The following is a 23512-nucleotide window of genomic DNA, read 5'->3' as shown; positions in this document are numbered from 1 at the left end:
AACACAGATACTGTCTAGGAGGCTCCTGGGGGAGGCCCAGCCTCCTAACGTGGTTCAGCAGCATCGCTTCCCTCAAAACAGGGGAAATGTTAGCTAATGAGGGAGCAGAGAAACGTTTCCCTGATTCAGCTCCACCCAGGGGCAGCCCACAGTGGAGAGAGATGGGGTGCAGGGGGTCGGGGTGAGCTTTGATAGCATGAAGGAGTAGAAAGAACCTGAGTTGGGAGACCAGCTTCTAGGGCCAGCACCACGTTCACTGGCTGTTAGACTCTGGGCAAAGCCTTTCTCTCTGGGTCTTGATTTCCTTATCTGTAAAATCAGACCATTTGGACCAGATGGTTTCTAATGAGCCCTTTGAGCTCTAAGAAATGGAGTTTATGGGGTTTCGTCCAGGGCTGGAGGACCACTGGGTCTGGACAATGGGGTCATGGCGTCCCTGCATCACCTCCATGTATACAGCCTTTGCAGTTTACAAGAAGCTCTCACTGTATTTTCTCATTTAGGCCTTGCAACAACCTGTGAGATCTGTGCTGACTGCCCACATTTGCCAGATGAGAAGCTGAGGATTGGAGATGTCCAGGAACCTGTCCAGCATGGTAGGGAGGGGATGTGGGCGTCAACTCCAGGTCAGAATGGCTTTAAGGCATTTTTTTTTGCCTTGGGCCACAGATGCCTCTTCGTTTATGTTATGGTTTTGGTGGAGGTAGAGGGACTCTGTCCCTTCAAGTGCCTCCTCTGGGAAGCAGACCTCGTTCCTAGGTCCTTATTTGGTAGCTACTCAATCAGGCTAGGGCCTCAGCTGGACCCTCGAATGGCTGTTTCCACCTCATGGGACTCCACATGGCTATGTGGCATTCTCTCTCCACTGCCTTGCAATTAGACATGGGAGGCCTTGGCGGTTGACTGGCCTCCCCTACTCCCAGCCTATCCTCTTCTTCCTGGGGATCTCATGGGACCTCAGGTCTCCTATGCTAGTGTGGGCATGACTAGCTCCCCCCCACGCCCTCTTCTCTCACTCCAGGCTGGCCAAAAGGGCACAAGTGTGTCTGGGAAGCCATTTTTCCCTGCTCATAGCCGTCCTGGTTCACGCTGTGACCTCAGCTGCCATCCTTCTCATTATCTGCTGTATCCAGGACAACCAACAGTTCCTACTATGCAGAGAAGGGAGGGTGAGGGGCGGGCAGGGGCGGGTCCACCATCCTGACTCCCTGGTGAGGGTGCCACCTGTTCTGTCTGAGAAACTCGTGGCGGGAGGGAGCAGCTCGGGCCATTCATGAGACATAGGAGGATTGTGGGAGACCTCGGAGGTTGAGGAAGAAGCTGATTTGTAAACCAGCATCCTGGGCTCTGGCTGATCTAGCCTTCATGGAGTGGCGGGAACAGCAGGAAGGTGGAATTAAAGGAATTGGGCTGGATGCTGTCTGCCAGCTCTGACCAGCTGTGTGACCTAAGGTAGGTCCCTTGACACCTCTGAGTTTCTGTGCAGAGATGATTGATTCACAGACTCACTAGGGACCTGCAATGAAAATAAATGAACTCTGTAAACACTAAAGCTTTAGTGCTAAGAGTCCCTGTTCTTAACTGCACAGAAAGGTTGGGCTTGAATTCCCACCCTGCTGTGTGACCTTGGACAAATGACTTCATCTCTGTCAGGTGCTTTTGCTGTGCAGCAAACACCTCACAACTCATTGGATTCATGCAACAAACATTCATGTAGCTTGTGATTTGGGAATCAGCAATTTCTGTTGGGATCGGCTGAGCTGTCCTGGTCTGGGCAAGGCTTGAATGATCTTGGCTGGGCTCACTCATGTGTCTGCCACTCATGGTGGATCCCTGGAACTGGCTGATTAATTTGGCTTCATCTGTGATGTGAACTATGGGGCCTCTCTCCATGAGCCTGGGCTTGTTCACAGAGTGGTAAAAGAGCTTCAGAGGCAGTGAGAGAGAAGCCCCAGTGCTCAAGCCCTTCTTGAGCCTCTGCAGGCATTATGCTTGCTTCTTTCCTTTTTAGCTTTATTTTTTGAGGCAGGGTCTCTCTCTGTCACCCAGGCTGGAGTGTAGTGGCATCACCACGGCTCACTGCAGCCTTGACTTCTTGGACTCCAGTCATTCTTCCACCTCAGCCTCCTAAGTAGCTGGGACTACAGATGCATACCACCAAGCTAATTAAAAAAATATTTTTGTAGAGATGGGGTCTCACTGTTTCACCAGGCTGGTCTCGAACTCCTGGGCTCAGGCCATCTTCCCATATAGGCCTCTCAAAGTGCTGGTGTGTGCACTCTGCACCTGGGTTCAGGGTATTTTTGATGAGGAAGAAAGTGGTCTGGGAAAGAAAGTGCCCACTTGAGGTGCTTGGTTCTGGGAGGAATTCCAAGCATCTGTTAAGTTGGGGTCCCAAAACTCCTCTCCATCAAAGCTCATTTGGATCCTTGGGGGACACTGCATTGTGTTCCTTGCCACATTTTTTCTGCCATAACTCACACGTGCAGGGTAGCCAATGGCTGTCACATACTCATTTAATGCCATGTAGACACTGGCAGTCCTGGGCACATAAGCTGGAATTGGGTTGGGCTCTGTGATGTCATCAGTAGCTAACCAGAGTCCCTGGACAGTTGAGAAAATTCAGTGAGGCTACCATCTTGGTGATCTTGTATAAGCTTTCCCAAGGAAGGGAGGAGTATTGACTTTGTTCGATTTTTTTAAATCTTGAAAGTGGGATTCACAAAACTGCCTTCATAGACCCCAGCTCAGCAACCACAGGTCTGGTTCAGCCTCTTCGTTCTGTGCTTCTAGGGGTCCTTTCTGAGCTCGCTGAGGATGCCTAAGAGAGGAGGATGGCTGGCTCTTCATTCTTTTGTCTTCGTTCTTCCTTGTGTGTTAGGTCCCCTGTCTTAGACACTGGAGATAGGACAGCAAGCCAACCAGATGCTGATCCTGCCCTCATGGAATTTATGGTCTAAGGGAGGACAGAGATTAATTGATCATAAGAATAAATGTAAAATTATATGGCCAGATGGTTTTCTTTCTTGAAATATTAATCTTTCTTCCTTCTCTGGCATTTCCTCTTTCTTTATAGGGCAGTTGGACTCAGAAAATTCACTGCTGCAGGGTAGGGATGACCCAGTGGAAGTCAGTAGTCAGTTTTTTGCCTTTTGAGTATCAAAACTGAAGCCCAGATGTGTGTGTAGCAGTGGGGGATGGAGGTGGTGGCAGGTGGTGGAGGATGGAAAGAACCCAAAGATCTGGAAGGTGCAGGGTGATTTCCTGAGCTGGGGGAGAGATAGGGAGGGGTTTGGGCCTTTGCTGGGTGGGCCTCAAAGATGGGCCACATGCCTGCCCGGATACTTCTCTGCTCCTCATCCACGGAGGTCTGGAGGGCCTGGGAACAGAGAAGACCTGTGTCACCATCCCCAGGGTAAAGCCCGGGGAGGTGGAAGGGCCCCAGCACTCCCTGAGCCAGTGGAGCACAGACTCCATGGTGTTTTGGAGCAGAGACTAAAGGCAGCGTTGAGTCTCCTGTGGCCAGGCCAGCTCTGCCACCCACTGGCTGAGGCTTATCCAGAGGCACCATGAGGGGAAAGGTTTTCCATTCCCCTCTGCTGCTGGGCCCATGCCTGGACCTACCAGGTGGGCCACACACCTTTTATTTTGGGGAGGAAAATGTTCCTCTGAGTTTCACTTTTTAAGAAATCTTGACAAAAGCATATTGGCCATTCTGGCTCTGCCAGCTCAGCAGCACCTGACATTGTTTTCTGACCACCTGAGGTGCTGTGTGCTGCTGCCCACTCCTGTTAGCTGCCCATGCTTGGGCTGTGAAAGACGCGCCTCTGTGTAGAGCCTGGTCAAATATGGGGAGGGGGAATGAAAGAACCACAGGCTCAACTCTCAGCCACAGGGTCTTGCACTGTCCCTGGAACACTGCAGGGCTGGGCCACTGTTTGGGGTTCTGCCTTCCAGAGGCACAGAGCTCTGGAGTGGGAGTCAGAGCATGGATAAGCCTGGCTGTGCCCCTGAGCTGGGCATGTGACCTGAGATAAGTTCCACTGTTTCTCTGAGCCTGTTTCTTCATTGATAAAACAGGGACAAAATCAGTGTGGTCAATGAGATAAAGAATTTGAAAGACCAAGTCTTATTATCATAATAAATGTTGATTTGCTGAGCACTGTATCAAGAGATGGCTTAGGTGAATCTCACTGTTTCTTCCCCACATGCCTGTGATGTGTGGTGTGGACATTACTGTTACCTCATTACATAGCAGGGGAAACTGAGGCACAGAGAGCTCGAGGAAGCTGCAGGAGGTCACACAGTATTTCACAAGGCTGGTATTCAAAGCTAGGTTGGCAGAGGCCGCACTCAGTCCCCTTCTCTATCATGCAGCACTTTCAGAGCTTCCCTGGTAGGATGGGGCAGAAAGGGACTCTGGGGCCATCTCATCCACTCATCATGCAGAGAAGGAAACTGAGCCCCAGAGAAGGGAATGGACTTGCTTAAGATCTCAAGCAGCCTAGACACCACATTGATATATGTGTGAATAGAATGTCAAACACTACATGTTCCTTTTGGATAAATGCATTTGAATCCACAAAAAGGATTTTCTGAGGATATCCAAATTTGCCCTCATGGGATACTCTAATTTTGAAAAACGCAGGTCTTGGGCAAGGCTGTGGTGAGGAGAGGGGAATGTGTGGGGAGCCTTTGAAGACCACTCAGCTCTACTCAGAGCAGAAGGAACAAAAGAGGACCTCTGCCTCCTTCTGCAGCCTGGATTTGACTTCCAGCTTGGTGCAGAGAGGGAATTGGTCCTGAAGAAACAGTCAGAGGTGAGCACTGGGATGTATGATGCAGGTTGCTCACTGTAACACCATTTCCAAGAATGAAATGTCTGAAGGAACCTAAATGTCCAACAGTAGGGGATTGGTTAAAAACACCATTGTGGTTTTGTTGGGTTCTAGAATATAAGACAATCATTAAGAATGCCATTATAGAATTAAGTGTCTAAAGGCATACAAAATGTGTTCCCAGTTGTATTTGTCTGTTCCCACATTGCTAATAAACCTGAGACTGGGTAATTTATTAAAAAAAAAGAGGTTAAATGGGCTCATAGTTCCACATGGCTGGGAGGCCTCGCAATCATGGCAGAAGGGGAGGGAGAAGCAAAGTCACCTCTTACACGGTGGCAGGCAAGAGAGCATGTGCAGGGGAGCTCCCCTTTGTAAAACCATCAGATCTATGAAACTTATTCACTGTCATGAGAACAGCAGGGGAAAAAAGAAACCTGCCTGTGATTCACTTACCTCCCCCTGGGTCCCCTCCATGATATGTGGGGATGATTACAGTTCAAGGTGAGATTTGGGTGAGGACACAGAGCCAAACCATAACGCTGGTATAAAGTTAAAGAATAAAGTTGGTTACAACATAAAGAGGGCCATCAGATCTCAGTTTTGTAAAAAAAAAAAAAACAACAAAAAAAAACTGGTATATACATGGGTTGTGGTGTATTTCTGCATTGTGTTTTCTGAAGCTCCCAAATTTCTGAAACATATGGCTCTTGTCATCAGCTCACCCTCACATTCTGTCGTAATGCTTTTCAGTAAGACAGGGAGGGGGCTGTCTGCCCCTGCGGGGTTTGGAGAGCCTGGCTGGCCACCTGCCAGGGAGGTAGGGAGGCTACTTTCACAGTACATAGAGGGAGGGTGTGTCCATTCCCCTTCCTGAGATCTCTTAACCCTCAACCAGTCTCACTCAGGAATGTTTTCCCAGCCCAGCTTTTACATGTCAGAGTAGACCAGGAAACACAATCATTGTCCATGTTCCCTGGGAAACTTGTCTCCTTGAGGCATCCACTGAGAGTCTGAGTCATTTGTTCATTCATTCCACAAAAATCTCCTGAGCACCTACTGTGTGCCTGCTGCTGTTTCAAGAGCTGAGAATCTAGTAGTCAATAAAGTAGCAGCAATGTCGCCCTCGTTGATGCCTGTATTCTTATGAAACAGACAGTGAGCAATTGAATAAAATACAGTGTAATGCCAAGTGCTAAAAAGAGCCATTAGTAAAAAGGAAAGCCCAACAAGATAGAGAAGGATAAGGGGGAGACAATTTGGGGTGCGCTGGTCAGGGAAGACCTCTGTGAGAAGCGGTAGTGTTGAGCAGCTAGTTGAACTTTGAGAGGGTGCCAGCCATGTGGATACCAGGACAGAGAGGTCCAGGTCAAGGGAGTAGAAAGTGCAAAGGTCCTGGGGCAGGAGTGTGATGGATATCTGAGGACCAGCCAGGGGAGATGGTGAGCCTGGGAAGACATGGCTCGGAATGTAATTATGGGAGGGTGGAGGGAGAGGCCAGACACTGGCCTTGCAGGAGAAGATCAAAGACAGCGGTTTTTGCTCTGAGTGAGGTGGGAGCCTCCAGAGGGCTTTCAGCAGGGGAGTGATGAGGCCTGATGTCTGTTTAGCACAATGGCCCTAGCTTGGTGGAGCAGGGAGGAAGCTGTTGCACCCACCCAGGGATTGATGATGGCAGCTGGACACTGACCTGCCTTTTGGGCCTGCAGCCCTCAGGTCATCTCCCAGATGTCCCTCTCCTGAAAGCTGGGAGGCCTGTGAGGCTTGGGTTTGCCCTCTGATATAGTTTGGCTCTGTGTTCCCACCGAAATCTTATGTTGAATTGTAATGCCTAACGCTGGAGGAGGGACCCAGTGGGAGGTGATTGGATCATGGCAAGGATTTCCCCCTTACTCTTCTCGTGATAATAAGTGAGTTCTCATGAGATCTGGTTGTTTGAACTTGTGTAGCACATCCCCCTTCACTCTCTCTCTCTCCTGCTCTGCCGTGCTAAGATGTGTTTGCTTCCCCTTTGCCCTCCACCATGATTGTAAGTTTCCTGAGGCCTCCCAGCCATGCTTTCTGTACGGCCTGCAGAACAGTAAGTCAATTAAACATCTTTTCTTCATAAATTATTCAGTCGCAGGTAGTTCTTTATAGTTGTGTGAGAATAGACTAATACACTTTTAGTCCATTCAGCCTGCGGGAAGAGGCTGAATGAGATCCCGGGTGATGGGGGGAGGTTGGCCCATAAGGTCAAGGCTGCAACCAGAGCCTCAGCCGGGGTGCTCCCCTGCTCTTTCCCATCAGTTTCTAAGATAAGCTCTCTCCCTGGAGAGGGAAGGGGATGTCAGGAGGGATATCAAACACACAGACTGCTTCATTCTTCATTCATCCAACAAATACTTATTGAGCATTTACTATATGGGAATAGCTGTGAACAAGAGAGATCGACCTCCCTGTCCCCACAGAGCTCCCATTGTTGAAACTGCAAACTTATACAAAATAGACAGTATTATAATGATACCCCCTGCAGCTTTTACCCAGCTTCAGAAAGTATCAATCTTGTTGCATTTTTATCCTCACCCACCACACCATATTGTTTTTGAAGCAAACCCTGTGTATCATTAATTCTACCCATGTTTATCTCAGTATATGTTTACACTGTTTTTACATAAACATAATATAATCACCTCCCTAAAAATGAACAATATGTCCTTAATATGATCAATGTCCAGTGACTGTTCACATTTCCAGTTGCTTTATACATGTCTTAATGCTATTTATTTTTTTTAGTTTGCTTGAATTGGGATCCAAATGAGGTTGGTTGATATGTCTAAGTGTTTTTCAATCTGTAATCCCTATTTCTCGCTTTTAAAAGTTTTCCTTGTCGAAGAAACCAGATGCCCGACCTGTGTTTTCCCATGGTGTGGACTTTACTGATTGCATCCCCATGGTGGCTTCATTCCTCCATCTTCTGTATTTCTTATAAGTTGACAATTAGTTTTTGAGACTTGATCAGATTCGGGTTTGGCATTTTCAGTCATACAGCCTCACAGTGCTACGTGTCTCCGTCAGGAGGCACATAATGCCTGCTGTCTCCAGCTTGGGGATGTCAGCAAGTGTGGATGCTCACAACTTAGATCCATTAATCCATTAGGGGTTGCAAAATGGTGAGGTTCCAATTCCATCATCCCTTCCTCATTTGTTAGCTGGAATACTTCTAACAGGAGAAATATCCCCTCATCTGCAATTTCGGCACCCAGTAGTACAGTTTCTTTAGGAAAGATGGGACAAGTGCTTGATTCTTTCTCTTTATTTACCAACTAATTGCCTTTTAATGGCATGATACTAACAGTTAATACTTGTAGAGCATTTACAGATCACAGAACATCCTTATCAACACTATCTCATTTAATTATCACAACAATCCTGTGAGGTAGACACAACAGATGGTGTTATTTTTAAGTCTTTTTTTTTTTTTTCAGAAGAGAGAACTGAGGTCTAGAGAAGGTAAGCAACTTGCTCAAGCTCAGAAAGCTATCAGAACAATCGTTGCTAACTCACAGGAAGCCTTAATTCTGAGCCAGATCCTGTTCTCTAAATGTGAATTAACTCACTTACTTCTCAAACAACTGTAAGAGACAGGCAGGGACAGCTTCTGTCCACATTTTACAGGTAATAGAGCCTCAAATTGCTTGAGGTCACATAATAATGATAATAATAATAATAGAGATTAATCTTTATTGAGCACTTACTGCATGCCAAATGCCTTACTAGGGGCTTAAACATAATATAGTACTCTGCTCTCTGGTGTGTGCTGGGTTCTTGCCGCATGTCAGGCATATTGTCTCTTCATAACAACCTCATATTAACCCCGTGTTACAGATGACAAAACTGATGGTCAGAATGGTTGGGTCATAGTCCCAGGGTCACAGAGCATGTATAGAAAGGTGTTGGATTCCAAGCCAGTTCTCTTCTGCATTACACATCTTCAGCCCATGGGCCAGGACTTGAGCCTACACCTTCTGACCTGTGCCTGTGCCCCCTCTTGTTCCCCTCCCCAGCATCCCCAGAGTGTCTGATCTAGAGGAGGAAACTTTTCCTTTGATCGATCAGCTGCCTCCAGGCTTGTTCACCCTCCTGTAACCAACCCCTGCTGTGCTTGGCCTTAATTGACAAGGGAAGACCTCGGTGACAAAAAAAAAGGGAAGAAACCTTATTTTGTGGCAAAATAATTAGTGGTTTTAGTGACTCCACACATCCCCAGATGTAGCTGGGTCAGCCTTTAATTGTTGTTCTCCACCATTTTTCTCCCAGAATCGGATTATTAAGCCCATTCAGCAGCACAACATATTGAAAGGACTGGGGACCTCTTGACCTAGCAGGGAGAGGCGGGGGGGGGGGGGGGGGGCCTGCCAGCCTAGGAGGGAGGGCCCTGCCTGGGCCAAGAGGCCCACCTTTGTCTGGGCCCACGCTTGGTGCCCATCAGACATCATAGCAAGGCCCTAAATCATGACGGCCTCAATAATCCTAGCTACCTGGGGCCAAGGATGCGGCTGCAGGCTGGCATGAACAGTCATAAACGCGAGTCTGCCAAGGGATGCTCTCCCTCCTAATGAGATGCTGTGGCCTGCTTCCTGCACGGAGAGAGGCCCACGGAGATGGGGGAGAGGGCAGGAGGAGGAAAAACAAGAATCCAATTAAACCCTCAATTCGAGCAGAGTAAATGAATTTGACTTTAGGTGATCAAGAGGGAGAAAACTTCTAATTAGACACACATTCTGGGGCTGAGCACGCTCGTGACCCGCCCTCATGCCCGCCCCCGTCACTTTTAAGATAAATGTTAAGGATTAGAATGAGATGTAATTAAAATCCGTCAATCCCATACACTGGCTGCTGATGGGGTTGGATGACTATTCGCTCACCTGTCTTCTGCTTTGTCATGAGCTCCCGCCCCTTCCTAGCTTCTGTGTTCTGATTGGCCCTCGCCACCAGCCAATCCCCTTTGAGCAGGAGGAAGATTCAGGCTGGATGGGCAGCCCTTGGGCGCGCCCTTATCAAAGGGCAAGAGAGGGGTTAGAGAGCGGGGTTTGAATCTGACTGAGACTCATCGACCAGAGATTGCAGACTGGAGGCCCTTGGCAAAGGCTGGCCCACAGATGAGTTAAAAACAATTGAAATGCATTTATGGCACTGCAAAATCTGGATATTTCACATAAATATTTGGATTTTCTAATTTCTTTTGAAAAATAAAAAATTAAATATTGTGCCTGCATTCCCATAGAGTAAAAACTGGCTCTGGTCGAATAGTGGCCGACGATTTAGACAAGATGCAGGTGCCCCAGGTCATTACATCGCCCATCTGTTGGCCTTTCAGAGGACAGGTCGCTTGCATGCTCAAGCCGCAGGACTGCCCTGTGAATAATTTATGAATAATTAGAAGTTTTCTCCATGTTGGCATTTCAGTTTGCAAGTTCTGATCTAGGTCTTCAATCTCTAGGCCAAAAGAGGTGCCCAAAGGTTCACTTCGGACTCCCTTTTCCCACCCAATACATACCTTTGCGCATACAGAACCCTCTTCCTGGAAAGCCCTTTCTTGTGGGGAATCACAATTATCTGCCAAGGCTCCATTCAGTGCCACTGCATCCGGGAAGAATTTCCCATCTCCCTGGCAGGAACTTGGCCCTCCCTGCTCTGGCTTCTGGGATACTTGGTGTCCCCTACCCCCAATACAGCACCCTATACAGCGCTTCATGTAATTAAAATCCATCAGTCCCATACACTGGCTGTTGATGGGATGTGTGATGAAGCCATCTGCCCTAATGGGCTATGAGCTAAGAGGAGGGACCAGGTCTGATTTGCCCTGCCTTCCTTCATGTGCTAGGCAAAGGTCCTGACCTAGGGTGAACACTCCGTGAATGTGAATTGAAGAGCTCTGAACACACACCATGGTAGGACCAGCCTGGGCACATGTAGCAGTGACCAGGGCCATCTTTGTCTCTTCTCTAGGCCTTCTTTCCACCTCTTCTTTTCTTTCTTTCTTTCTTTTTTTTTTTGAGACAGAGTCTCGCTCTGTTATTTGGGCTGAAGGGCAGTGGCACAATCTCAGCTCACTGCAACCTCCGCCTCCTGGGTTCAAGTGATTCTTCTGCCTCAGCCTCCCAAGTAGCTGGGATTACAGGCACCTCCCACTACACCTAGCTATTTTTTTTGTATTTTTAGTAGATACGGGGTTTCACCATGTTGGCCAGGCTGGTCTCGGACTCCCGACCTCATGATTTGCAAGCCTCGGCCTCCCAAAGTGTTGGGACTACAGGTGTGAGCTGCCGTGCCCAGCCCCACCCCTTTTGCCTCCCCTTTGTCCTCCCTTCTCAGGCCAAAGACTTGTTGGCTGGAGATTATTTACAGAAAGGTGTTTGGGAATGAACATGTCACCACAGCCAGAGAATTCATCCTGCAGTGGACAAAGAGAAGCAATACGTAACTCAGCAGAGAGATGTGCTGATGCTGGAATATCAAGCACGTGACAGCAGATAGGTCCATAGGAAGATGCCTTTTGAAAGCAGGGCCTGCCAAGGGACTCATGGGCTATTCAGTGACTTACACAGCCCATGATTTGTGTTACACGGCCACTTGTATGAAGCTCAGATAGGTCAACTGACTTCCCTCACTTGACTGTGACCTGGTGTCACAGGGCAAGTCACTTGACCTATCTGAGCTTCATACAAGTGGCCGTGTATGAAAAATGGTGATAAGAATACCTTCAGCACATTTCATAAAAAGTTAAAGGTAAACTTTCCTCATGATCCAGCATTCTAACTCCAAGACACATATCAAAGAGAAATGAAAACATGCACCCACACAAAAATTTGCACACGCAAGTCTCTGTAGCAGCATTATTCATCGTATTAGGCCGTTCTTGTGCTGCTGTAAAGAAATACCTGAGATGTGGTAATTTCTAAAGAAAAGAGATTTCAGTGGCTGACAGTTCTGTAGGCTGTACAGGAAGCATGGCGGCATCTATTTCTGGGGAGTCCTCAGGGAGCTTTTACTCATGGAGGAAGGTGAAGCAGGGGCAGGCACTTTACCTGGTGAAAGCAGGCACAAGAGAGTGGTGAGGGGAGGGTGCCACATGCTTTTAAATGACCAGGTCTCACTCACTATCCCAAGGAGAATACCAAGCCACAAGGGATCCACCACCATGACCCAAACCTCCCATCAGCTCACCTCCAGCATTGGTGATTACAATTCAACATGAGATTTGGGTGGGGACAAATATCCAAACCATATCATTCCTAACAGCCCCAAACTGAAAACAGCATAAATGTACGTCTACTTGTGAATGGATAAACAAAATGTCATATAGCCATACATGGAATACTTACTCAGCCATAAAAAAAATGGACGACTGATACACACTAGAACGTGGATGGGCCTCAAAAGCATTATCCTGCGTGAAAGAGACCAGACTCAAAAGACCACATGGTATAGACACTTATTTCTATATGACAGAGGCAGAAATTAGATTAGTGGTTTCCTGGGAACAGGCATGGGGTGGGAACAGGGATTGACATAAATGGGCCAGAGGGAATCTTATTGGGGTGATGAAATGTTCTAAAACTGATTGGTGACGATAGTTGCACAACTTGGTAAATTTACTAAAAATAATTGCCTTGCAAACTTGAAGTGGGTAGATTTTTATGAAATTGAAATATTACCCTAAAAGTTGTAAAAAAAGTGCCTTCCTGGCTGGGCACAGTGGCACACACCTGTAATCCCTGCACTTTAAGAGGCTGAGGCAGGTGGATCACTTGAGGCCAGGAGTTCAAGACCAGCTTGGCAAACAAGGTGAAACCCTGTCTCTACTAAAATACAAAAGTTAGCTGGGCGTGGTGGTGCATGCCTGTAATCCCAGCTACTCAATAGGTTGAGCTTGAACCTGGGAGGCAGAGGTTGCAGTGAGCCGTGATCATGCCACTGCACTCCAGCCTGGGTGACAGAGTGAGACTGTGTCTCAATAAATGAATGAATGAATAAATAAATAAATACTTGTAAAAAAGAAAAAAAGTACTTTCTGGACAGGGCAGTGGCCAGAGTCAAAGGAGATGACACCCAGGCCACCTGGTTCAGTCCTTAGTGGATCCCGGGTACTTCACAAATGTCAGTCTGCATTTGTTCTCAATCCCACTGTCTTTGGCTTAGGACAGAATGACTGGGGCAAAACATTTTGTGATTTCTGGATTTTGTCTCAGGCATTGCCTTAGGGACACAATTTGAAGCTGGGGCCTCACCCTTCCAGGCTCAATTTGCCACCTGTCCCCTCGCTCTTTTCTTTCCAAGACCCCTGCACCTGCCTCTCCTTGTAGCCTTCCCCACCCCACGCTTAGTACCCGTTTTCCCAAAGCCAAACTGTATCCATCCTGATTAGAAATACTTTCCATAAACAATCATCGTATTTCAGGCAGGACATGGGCAGACAATCATTAACAGTATGCAAAAACATTCAAACCCCTTTCTCCAATGGGCCACCAAGATCAGAAAGCCACTATAAGACCGGATGAAGTCTTCATCTGATGCTCTGAACAGGGAAAGTTTAGAGTGAGGGTTGACATTTCACATTTAACATGTGGTTTAACAGCATTTCACGAGCTGACCCTGACTTGGGAAGTGAAAGAAAATGGCAGAATTTATCTGAAGAACCTCAATGTAAAGATGAAACCGCTGCTGCTTTGGGGTGTGCCATCTCAGTGGCATCCCTGGAAAGCCCAGGTTGCCTGACACGCTACTAAGCAATGACTGGAGGTCAAATCCCAACAGGGGTCTGGGTTTACGGGAGTTAAGTCTATGCTAGAGGTGGAAAGGGAGAATAGAACAGAAAAACGAATTTTAGTTTTTCCACACAACAAGGCTTTTGGGCCAAGGTGGCTTTGTATGTCATAGTCAGGGAATCCTTTCCCCCGGGAGCCGAGAGGAAGCCTCCCAAAACTGGAAGGGAAAGATGTTCTCCCCACATCGATCCAGCTTTGGGGACATTCTGTTAGTGACATAGGCTCTGTGCCTCCAAAACAGCAATGAAGTGTTCTGAGTGCTGACACCATAGCTTACAAAAAGGTAAAATGAAATTCTGCATTTTTATAAAACTTGATAAAAAATAGTATTTCAAACTGTGCAGTCATCAGAGGTAGACAGTTACCCCAAATGCACATACTCCACTTGGCATCTCCTGTGCCTTCAGCCTTCTGTGCCTGCTCTGTTTGGGCAGCTGCATTTTCTGCAGGGCAGTTCTCCTCCTTGCCTGTGTCAGATTCTCCATCTTCCCTTTGAGTCCTTTGTCTCCCTTCTTGGCAGGGTCCTTTTTAGGCCTGGGCTCTGGCTTTGGAGGAGCAGGTCTAGCAGACAAACTCGCAGATCTTCTCTGTGAGCTCTCCTCCCCTTGGTTTTATCTCCCTTAGTGTCCCCTTCAGCCTTTCTCTTGGGGTTGGTGGTGACAGTGGCGGGACATAGGTGCTGGATTCGGGGATGCAGGGTGTGCAGGCTTTGGTAGCCCTGAGAGTCGTTCTCGCCTCTTCCTGACACTGCTCCCTACCTCTTTTCTAAACCAGGTGATGATCTGGGGCCAGGCCTCCTCCTTCCCACAGGGTTCTGCTTCTTCCTCATTTTCCCATGCAAGCCTCAGGCTGCTCTTTAAGGCTTCCTTCACTCGCAGATATTTGCTGGCTCCCCAGTGCCTGCAGAAGAAAGCTAAAGCCATCACCTGCAGGCTCTGCCATTGGTGTCCTCCTTCCCTCTGCCTTCACTTCCTTCTGCTCCATCTTAAGATGACTTTCCATGTTCTTTGTCAGCACCTTGGCCTGTGCCATCTCCCTGATGCTGGCCTTGCCCTCCTCTCAGCACCCACACCAGGGACTCTCATTCAGGGGAGGAGGGAGGAGCTAAGGAGCTTAGACACAGCTGGTTCTAGACCTGGCTCTACTACTTAGCAGCCAAGACACTTGTTTCCACATCTGTGAAACAGGAGTGTTACTGATGTGTAATACACAAAGCTGGGCAATATCCCTTTTGCTCACAAGATCTGAAGTCCATGAGGGCAGGGATCATGAGCCCCACCCCACCTCTCCCTGCTCCAGAGTGTAAGATCCTTGCTACCTAAAACAGAACCTGGCACAGGGGTGTATCCCAGCGTGAGTCTGTGAGTGAATGAGTGTGTGAAGTCTGGGTTGGCTTTTTTTCTAGGGCCTGGTCTGTGTTTGGCAAATGCCCCTCCTTCTTCCTGCTGGCCTGTTTTTGACAAGCATTTCCTGGATGCCCAGCTGGACATTGGATATTGGGTTTCACTTGGAGCAGCAGATGAGTAGAGTCACTCGTTCATGCATTTCTTCAGCTTATGCTTCCTGGGGACATACATTGTACCAGGCAATGTTCCAGTGCTGGGATCAGAGCAGAGAGCAGGACAGACATCCCTGCCTTCATGGGCTGTTTCCTAGTGACAGGAGAAAATGACAAACCGTCACTATAATAACTAACTAAATAAGCAGACTATCCACTGTGTCTGCTGGCAATGAGTGCTAGACAGAAAATCAAGCAGGGAAGTGGGTGGCGGTGACAATTTTGAAGAGGGTGTCAGAGTAGGTCTCAGGGAGATGACATTGGAACAGGTGCTGGGGGGTGGAGCCATGTTAATATCTGGGGAAGAAAGCTTTCAGGCAGAGGGAAGAGCAGGTGCAAAGGCCCTGTGGCAGGATCCTGCCTGGCTGGTCTTGGCTGTGGGTAGTCAGGGAAGATAACACTAGGGAGGTGACAGAGGCCAGATTAGGACTTGAGCCTTTGTTCTGGTGGAGGGGAAGCCATTGGGGGGTTTGAAACACTGGAGTGAAGTGACCAGACTTATGTTTTCAAAGGATTTCCCTGGCTGTTGTGCTGAAAACAGACGGTAGTAGTAACAGCAGCCAACATTTACCAAGGGCTTACCCTGTTCCGGGTGCAGCTCCAAACCCTTTAGACAGTTCAACTCATTGAATCTTCACAACACAATGAGTTGGGTACTACAATCCCCATTTTAAAAATATGGACAGAGAAGACTCCGAAAAACAATTTCTGCAAGTTCATACAGCCTGTACTTGACAGAGCTGGGATTTCAACCCAGGCAGCTGTCCCTGCCAGGCACCTGTGTGCTTACCATCACTCCACACTGCCTCTTGCATGGGAAAATCGGGCTGTGAATTCAGACAGACCTGAGTGCAAAGCCTCACTCTATTTGATAGCTGTGTGGCTTTGGGCAAGTTACCTAACTTCTCTGTGTTCTAGTCTCCTCCTCTGTGCACTGGAGATAATAACCACTGTAGAGATTGTCAAGGTGAGACAAGGTCAAGATAGAATTCTATGTGTGGCAGGGTAGAATTCAACACACGGTAGCTTTTCCTTATGGGCCAAGGGCTTGGCTGCTCAGCCTGTCCACTGCCATCTCTCCCCGCTGTTCCCAGCAAGGGATGAGACTGACCTTTAAAGATGCTGTCTTTACAAAGACTGTAGGACCCCAGTCCCTCCCTTTTTCTGGGCCTCAGTTGGCCCTTCTGGAAAGAGGAAGGTCCCATGTGGGGCTGGTGTGGTTCTCTTCCAACTCTACAGTGTCACGGTTGCCCTTGGTAACCTTTACCTCCCTCTCCCCACCCCCACTGGCCCCATCCTTGCAGCTCTACCTCAGGGCCCCAAGAAGTAGAGCAATCTGACAAGGAAATAAAGACCTGACTGAGCCCTGGCCCCTCACCCAAGGCCCTGCTGCTGGGGAGGAAGCCAGGCCTCTTCATGGCCAGAGACATTGAAACCCTTTGCACGTAGGGACTCCATGGTGAGAGCTGACTGTGTGGTCAGCTGTGCTGCCCCAGCCTGCCTGAGACCCAAGGGGCCCAAAGCAGATGGCTTCTCTCAGAGTCCAATTATCCACCCCTCCCAGAGCCCCAGACAGGCCCTTACTGCGACAGTCATCGCCTGTCTTCTCTGCCCTGGAAAGGGAGCAGAGAAGAGAAGGAGGGCAGCTGGCCAGCTGGCCCACTGAGAGGGAGGCCTGTGTGGGCTGGGGGATGTCCAGAAACCCGCCCAATGTGCTTGTGTTTGGGAGAAGGTGCCCGGTTCTGGAGTTAGGGGCTGCTCTGGAGTCCTGGCTCTGCAGCTTCCCAAACGGGTAACTCGAATGCTTTGGGCTTCTCTTTGGCTGTCTCTTTTGGTGTCATGTTGATCTATTACTCCTGGGGTGGAGGTGGCTCTCAAAAAAAGGCCTGGCGTGTGGCTGATGGGAGAGGCCATCCACTGCCTCAGCAAATCCTTCTGTCGTGGTACTGGTCACGCTGGTTTATGATAACGGTTTCCAAGACCATCTTCCACTAGCCTGGGCACCCCAGAGGGCCAGACCTATGTCTGGTCGCATCTAGTGTCCCCAGTGCCCTGCATACAACACAGCATATAGCTGATACCTAATAGTTGGGTGCTAAAATGAATAAATAATGGCAAAAGTTTGCCACCGAGCATTGATTTTTCTCTCTTCTCAGTGTGGTCAGGGATACTCTGGCAAAATTGAGATGAATGAAGTTTGTCTCCGAGCCCTTCCCACTTTACTTTCCATGTCCTTCTTTCTCTTCATTTGATACCGTCTCTCCTCCTCTATCATCAGGCAGCTGTCATGGAGAAAATGATCAGTGTGTCCAATTTATACTAAAGTGAAAATGACTGATGGGACTATCGGTCATTCCTTACATTTCTGTAATGGACAATTCCTAATCCAAAGGGATGAAGCTTACCGGCCCAACTGCAGGCAGCCCCCTACCTCTTTCTTCAGCCTCATCTCCTGGTACTCATGTTTTTCTCCTCTCCCTCTCCCCATCTTGTGAATTTCTGGTTCCATCACATCACATAGCTCAGGGGCTCATCAGAACTTCAGAGGTGATCACAGCCACCAAGTGCAGGGTAAGATAGATGGAACCCCCTGATGACAGGAATTATGAGTGATGGGGAGCTGACTACCCTAAAGGCAGCTCATGCTATTGCTCTGACTGATGCTGAAACTTCTGTCCCTTAGCATGTTTCACCCTTCTCTGTCTTCTGGAGCCAGAGTCAAATGCAGTAACCTTGTCTCCTTTCTCATAATAACCCTTAGATAAAGGGCTTTATGTTCCCTAAATAAAGACCTCCAGACTTGCTACTTCCTATGTCCAGAATGTACTTTCCTCCCTCTGAACTCTGCTCTTTCTAGCTTCTCTGTGGCCTCTTCAAGGTCACTTTCCAGTCTGAAGTCATACCTTCTCTCGGTTTATTTGTAGAACAAGTATGATGGACAGCATCCCAAGCCCGGTGGATTTGTGGTGCTTCCCAAGCTCAGATTCTCCAAACTTCCTGGAGGAATAGGTTTGGAGAGTGCTGTCTGCACCGACTAAATTATAACAGCTGATGTTCATTGAGCGCTCACTATATGCCACGCACTGTTAGAAGGAGCTTTCCAGATATTGCCTAATACAGTCCTCCCAGCAACTCCATGAAATGGGCACTTTCACTATCCCCACTCATAGATGGAAAAACTGAGGCACAGGGACATTTTGTAATGTTCCCAAGGTCCAATCGCTAAAAGTAATGGAGGATTTAAACCCAGGTCTTCAAATTTTATAGACCATACTCTGACTACTGGGATCTGCTAAATGTAGGATGCTGCCACCACTGCCTGCCTACACACACACACACACACACACACACACACACACACACACACACACGTAGAGGTCATTCTCCTGCTTGTTACAGTGGATCAGGCAGTAGCAGGAGACCTGGCTTCAAAGTGTCTATTATATAAGAATCAACTGCCTGTGGCTTTTGCATACATGACTTGGACTCACACTATGTGCTTCGCCCCAGCCTTGTCTCTTAGCTCCAAATGTCCATTTCATCTTTACTTACCTGGCCAATTCCTATTCATCCTTTAAGACTCAGCTCAGATGTCACCTCTTCCAAGAAGCCTCCCTAATACCCACTTCTCTGTGAGCTGCCTCAGAGCCCTGTGATCACCCATCCTGAAGGCATCTACCACATTGCCTCAAAAATTAGCTCCTCAAAAGCGGGGGGCCATTTATGGTTCTCTTTAGTTCCCTATGACCTAGGACAGGGGCTGACATACAGTAGGTGCTCACTAAGTGCTTGTTGAATTTAACTGAACCCACTAGCCATGGAACAATGCAAATATTTCTGATCTTCCAGGCCTCTGTTTTCCCATCTATAAATGAGGAATAATAATAGCTGCCCTATTTTACGCTACAGAGGTTTTGTGATGCTCCTTCAGGAAACTGGATGTGAAGATGCTTTGTAAATTACGAAGACGGTACATGTGTAACAGGTCATAGGGTTGATGGTGATTCTTTACAAAAGGTTTTTTCTGGCCAAGTACAGAGGTTTTCTGGCCCTTGGCTCTCTGAGCCTCAGTTTCTGCATCTGTGTCAAGGCCAGGCTCTGCCAGCTGTACAGGTTGTTGAGGATCAACTGGGATGGCATATATTACACAATTGTGAGTTCCCGAGATGGAGGGACTGGCTGTTTCCCATCAATTGGGAGGTAACCTGATTCGGCTTGGTCAGAAAAAGCTACCCCTTAGCAGAGACATTTTGCTCCTTCCCTTTTGAGATGGGGAAGAACAAAGAAGAAAACAGAAGGTGAGACAGAGAGAAAATCTATTGCTCTATGGTCCCAGCATCCTAAAGCAAAGGCACAGACACAGCTGACAAAAGTGCTGGGCACTTCTGGGGGATCAGGAAGCTTGTTCCAGCCAGAGGGATCTGAACAGGAAACTCTTGACCACATAAGAGGAGCCCTGATGGCTTTTGATGCCAAACTTGCCTGAACTGGATTGTAGGCTGTGTACAAGCTAGAAGAGACATCCTTGTCCTCAAACCCAGAGAGGCCAGGCAAGCGGCTCCCGCTGTTGTCTGCTACCAGATGGGTCACCCTTCATCTATTAGACCTGAGACAACTCCCTGACACATCACCTCTCCACCCAGAGCTGTTCCTGATATTTGTTAGGCTGGATGGAATTTAATTTTATACATAACCAAAGAAATAAGGTGTCCTTCTAAGTGCTTCATAAACATCAACTCATTTATCTGTAATAGTCCGGTGAATCCCATTTTACATGTGAGAAAATGGAGGCCCAGAGAGGTTGCACAGCTGGTGAATGGTGGAGCTGGGATTCCAGCCCAGGCAATCTGGCTCCTGAATGAAGGCGAGGCAATGACCTTCCAGACACTGGAGGAATGACCAGGTCAGGCTGCAGATCTGACCTGTAGAAAGAGGGACAGAAGCTGTCCTCTGGAGGCCCTCAGCAAGCCTGGGTAGGTGCAGGGCTCAGGGGAGTGTGGAGCCTGTGTTGACTTTGATTCCCTTCTAGGCATGGGGGAGCTCCTGAGAAGACAATGGGGGCCCCATGATCTGATTAGCCTGGCCCCAGCTGGAGGAGTGAAGAGGTAAAGGGCTCCATGGGAAGTCTCTATTGCCTGGGCCTTCGCCTGAGACCACTGGACATCTCGATGAGAGAAAACAAAGGCTTGATGTATCAAGTATTCCCTTGGTCCTCTCTGGCTTCTCCAAGCCCCTCCGGTTCACTATGCTGCCTCCCCACTCCCCAGGACTCTGCCACACTTAGTTTCCTTGGCCAGGACTTTTCTTTCCTCCCCCAGCACCCTCCTCCCTCACTCTCCTGCCCCACCATTTCCAACCCATCTTTCCCATCTCAACCTGAACATCACTTTCTGGGGTGTGGCTCTTAGTCCCCAGGCAACGCCAGCTGCTTCAGTTGTAGATTCTGAGTGTCCAGAACACTCAGTTTGCAGCTCTTTAATCTCACCTGTAATTAAATGATTCATTGTGCAGTTGTAATTTCAAAAATAGCATTACTGACTTGCACATACTTAGAATCTAAAATGTGAGGAGTTTTGACATATATTAAAAGTAATGGCAAAAAATGCCAATTGCTTTTGCATCAACCTAATATATTCACTCATTAAAACATCACCACAATCAAGATAATGAACATATTCATCTTCCCTAAAAGGTTAGCTCATGACTCCTTGTAATCCTTCCCTCCCTCCTGCTGACCCTCTCCACCCTAGATCTAATTTCTGCTTGGCATTTTCTAGAATTTTATATAACTAAAATATTCTATAATATGTACAGGGTTTGGCTTCTTTCACTCGGCATAATTATTTTGACATTCATTCATGCTGTCGTGTGCGTCAGTAGTTCCTTTTCACTACAGAGTAGTATTTCGTTCTCTGTATATAGCATGATTTTTATATCTATTCACTGTTGATGGATATTTGGGGTGATTCCAGCTTTTGGTGATTATGAATAAAGCTGCAATAAATATATACATATAAATCTTTGTATGGCTATATGTTTTGATTTTTTTTGAGTAAATACCTAGGAGTAGAATGGCTGGGTCATATGTGGTTGGTGTATGCTGATGTTTTAAAAAACTGATAAACTGTTTTCCAAAGTGGTTGTACCACTTTACACTCCCTCCAGCAATGTATAATGGTCCCACTTCAGCCACTTCCTTGCCAACACTTGGGATGGTCAGTTTTTAATTGTAGCTGTTACAATGGATGTAACATTAGCTCATTGCGGTTTTAATGTGTGTTTCCCTAATGATTACTGATGGTGAGCATCTTTTCATTTTCCTATTTGCCATCCATATGTTTTCCTTTGTGAAATGTGGGTTCAAATGCTTTATCCATTATTATTTTTGCAATTGGGGCTGGGCCTAGTGTAATACCAGCACATTAGGAGGCCAGGCAGGGAGGATAGCTTGAGCCCAGGAAGTCAGGGCTGCAGCAAACCATGATCATGCCACTGCACTGCAGTCTGGGCAGCAGAACCAGACTCTGTCTAAATAAAGAAATAAAAATAAATTGGATTGGTGATTGTAAGGTCTTCTTCATCATTAGACTAAAAGCTCTGTGAGGATAGAGGCATCGTCTCTGTTCACTGTTACAGATGAGGCTCCATGGCCCAGCACAGTGCTGGGTATACAGTTGGCATTTAATAAGTGTTTGTTAAATGAATGAATGAATGAAGGGCATGTCTGTGTGTGGCTCAAGTCTGTGGTAGGGTCAGCAGAGAGTCAGCAGAAGCCTTGGGAAGAAAGCAGTTAGACTGGACAAGAGAGGGAGAAGTGGAAGGTGAAGGAAGAAGGCAGGGCCTTCAGAGGCTACATCCGGGTCCCTGGGAAGATCCCTCACCCTGGCTCGAGACCCTCTAGGGTGGTCCGAAGCTTTTTCTGAATTTTAACCCTAATTCTACCTCAAATATCAAGGACTTCTGGAGTCCATTGTGGATCCCAGCTTATTCCTCTCTGTTATCAGGTCCCCCAGAGACCTGGAGCTTTATACCAAAGGCTTGCTGATGAGGAAATGGCCAGCCTGGGAAGAGGCTTGTGGGGAGATTTTAGGGCTTTAGTCACAGCTCCATGCCCTGCCCGGAGTGAACAGACTTTGAACACAAAATGGCATTTCCTTGAAGGCTGAACTGACCCTATAACCACAGGACTTGAGACGCTGATCCCTGCAAGACAAGGCTGGAGCTCATGGGGGAGCCCTTCCAAGAAGTCTGAAAGCCGGGGCTCCCTTTTCCTCCTCTCATTCTCCTTTTGTCCCAGAGAGAGCTCTCATGCTCATGGTGGGCATGGCTTTTAGACTTTCAGAGTTATTTCCAAATGAGGTTTCATATCAGCCACTGGACTGCATAGGCGGTGGTGAAAGCATCAAGCAGTTATAAGCAAACACTTGATGTAGGCCACGGGGCTCTGCAACATGGCTTTGCCATTGTCTCCATTGTTAATATCTGGTGAACCTCGGAACCAGGAGACCTTATAAAGGTTCTGGCTCAACCTCCATGGGGCGGAAAGCAGGAAAATGATGGTTTCACCACCTCCCTGTCCCTGTCAGAGACCTCACTGTTTTGTCTCCAAGCCTTGCAGCCTCAGCTCTGCAGAGATCTAGGAAGCTTTAGAAGAGAAGATTTGACTTTAGGGCCTTGGGAGAGTTCAACCCCAGCAGCTTGCATGAACTCCGTGATCACCCCCAACTCCCAGTTAAATACAGGGCAGAGGCAATGATGCCCATCTTGCTGATAAAGAAACCAAGACAAATGAATGACTTTGGTGATCATAAGCATAGTCACCAATTATTTCTGACTCTCAATTTTGGGGGCACGTGGTAGAATTGTGCTTCCTGGGCCCCTTACTTTTAGATGGGGTTGTATGGTTATTCCAACCAATGAATTGGGAGCTGAAGTAATGTGTATCAGCATGTAGTTGCAGAAACAAAGCCTTCTAGAACATTCTTTCCCTCTGCCATTGCAACCAGCAATATGGGAGGCAATGGCTGCTCCACAAGCCTGGGTCACTAAGTAAGAATGACACAGGCAGAGCTCCCACCTAACCTGTGATGGACATGGAGTGTGAGCAAGAAATTAGCCTATGTGCTGGTAAGCCACTGAGATTTGGGGGCTGTTACCGCAGCATCATAAGACCTATCTGTACAGATACAGAAAGGAAAAAAAAAAAACCCATTTGTGTCTTCTGTGCTTCAGGTCGATTACATGAAATACTTCACTCAATCCTGACAAATTTCCATGAAGAGAGTGTAGCCATCATTGTTATTGTC

The 23512-nt window shown here is 47.7% G+C and overlaps 1 long non-coding RNA gene across 3 annotated transcripts in view; it reads left to right on the top strand.

The window, feature by feature from the left end:
* LOC118145495 (uncharacterized) overlaps positions 1 to 23512 on the top strand; it is a 105235-nt gene that overhangs the window by 11304 nt on the left and 70419 nt on the right. For all 3 annotated transcript variants that reach the window (XR_013522934.1, XR_013522935.1, XR_013522933.1), the window contains exon 3: positions 504 to 596. This is a non-coding gene — a long non-coding RNA (uncharacterized LOC118145495). The remainder of the gene's footprint in view (positions 1 to 503; positions 597 to 23512) is intronic.

The sequence above is a fragment of the Callithrix jacchus genome, chromosome 10 (assembly GCF_049354715.1).
Source record: "Callithrix jacchus isolate 240 chromosome 10, calJac240_pri, whole genome shotgun sequence".
NCBI lineage: Eukaryota > Metazoa > Chordata > Mammalia > Primates > Cebidae > Callithrix > Callithrix jacchus.
The sequence above is the reverse complement of the archived record's forward strand: the minus strand, read 5'-3'. Positions and strand labels throughout refer to the sequence as shown.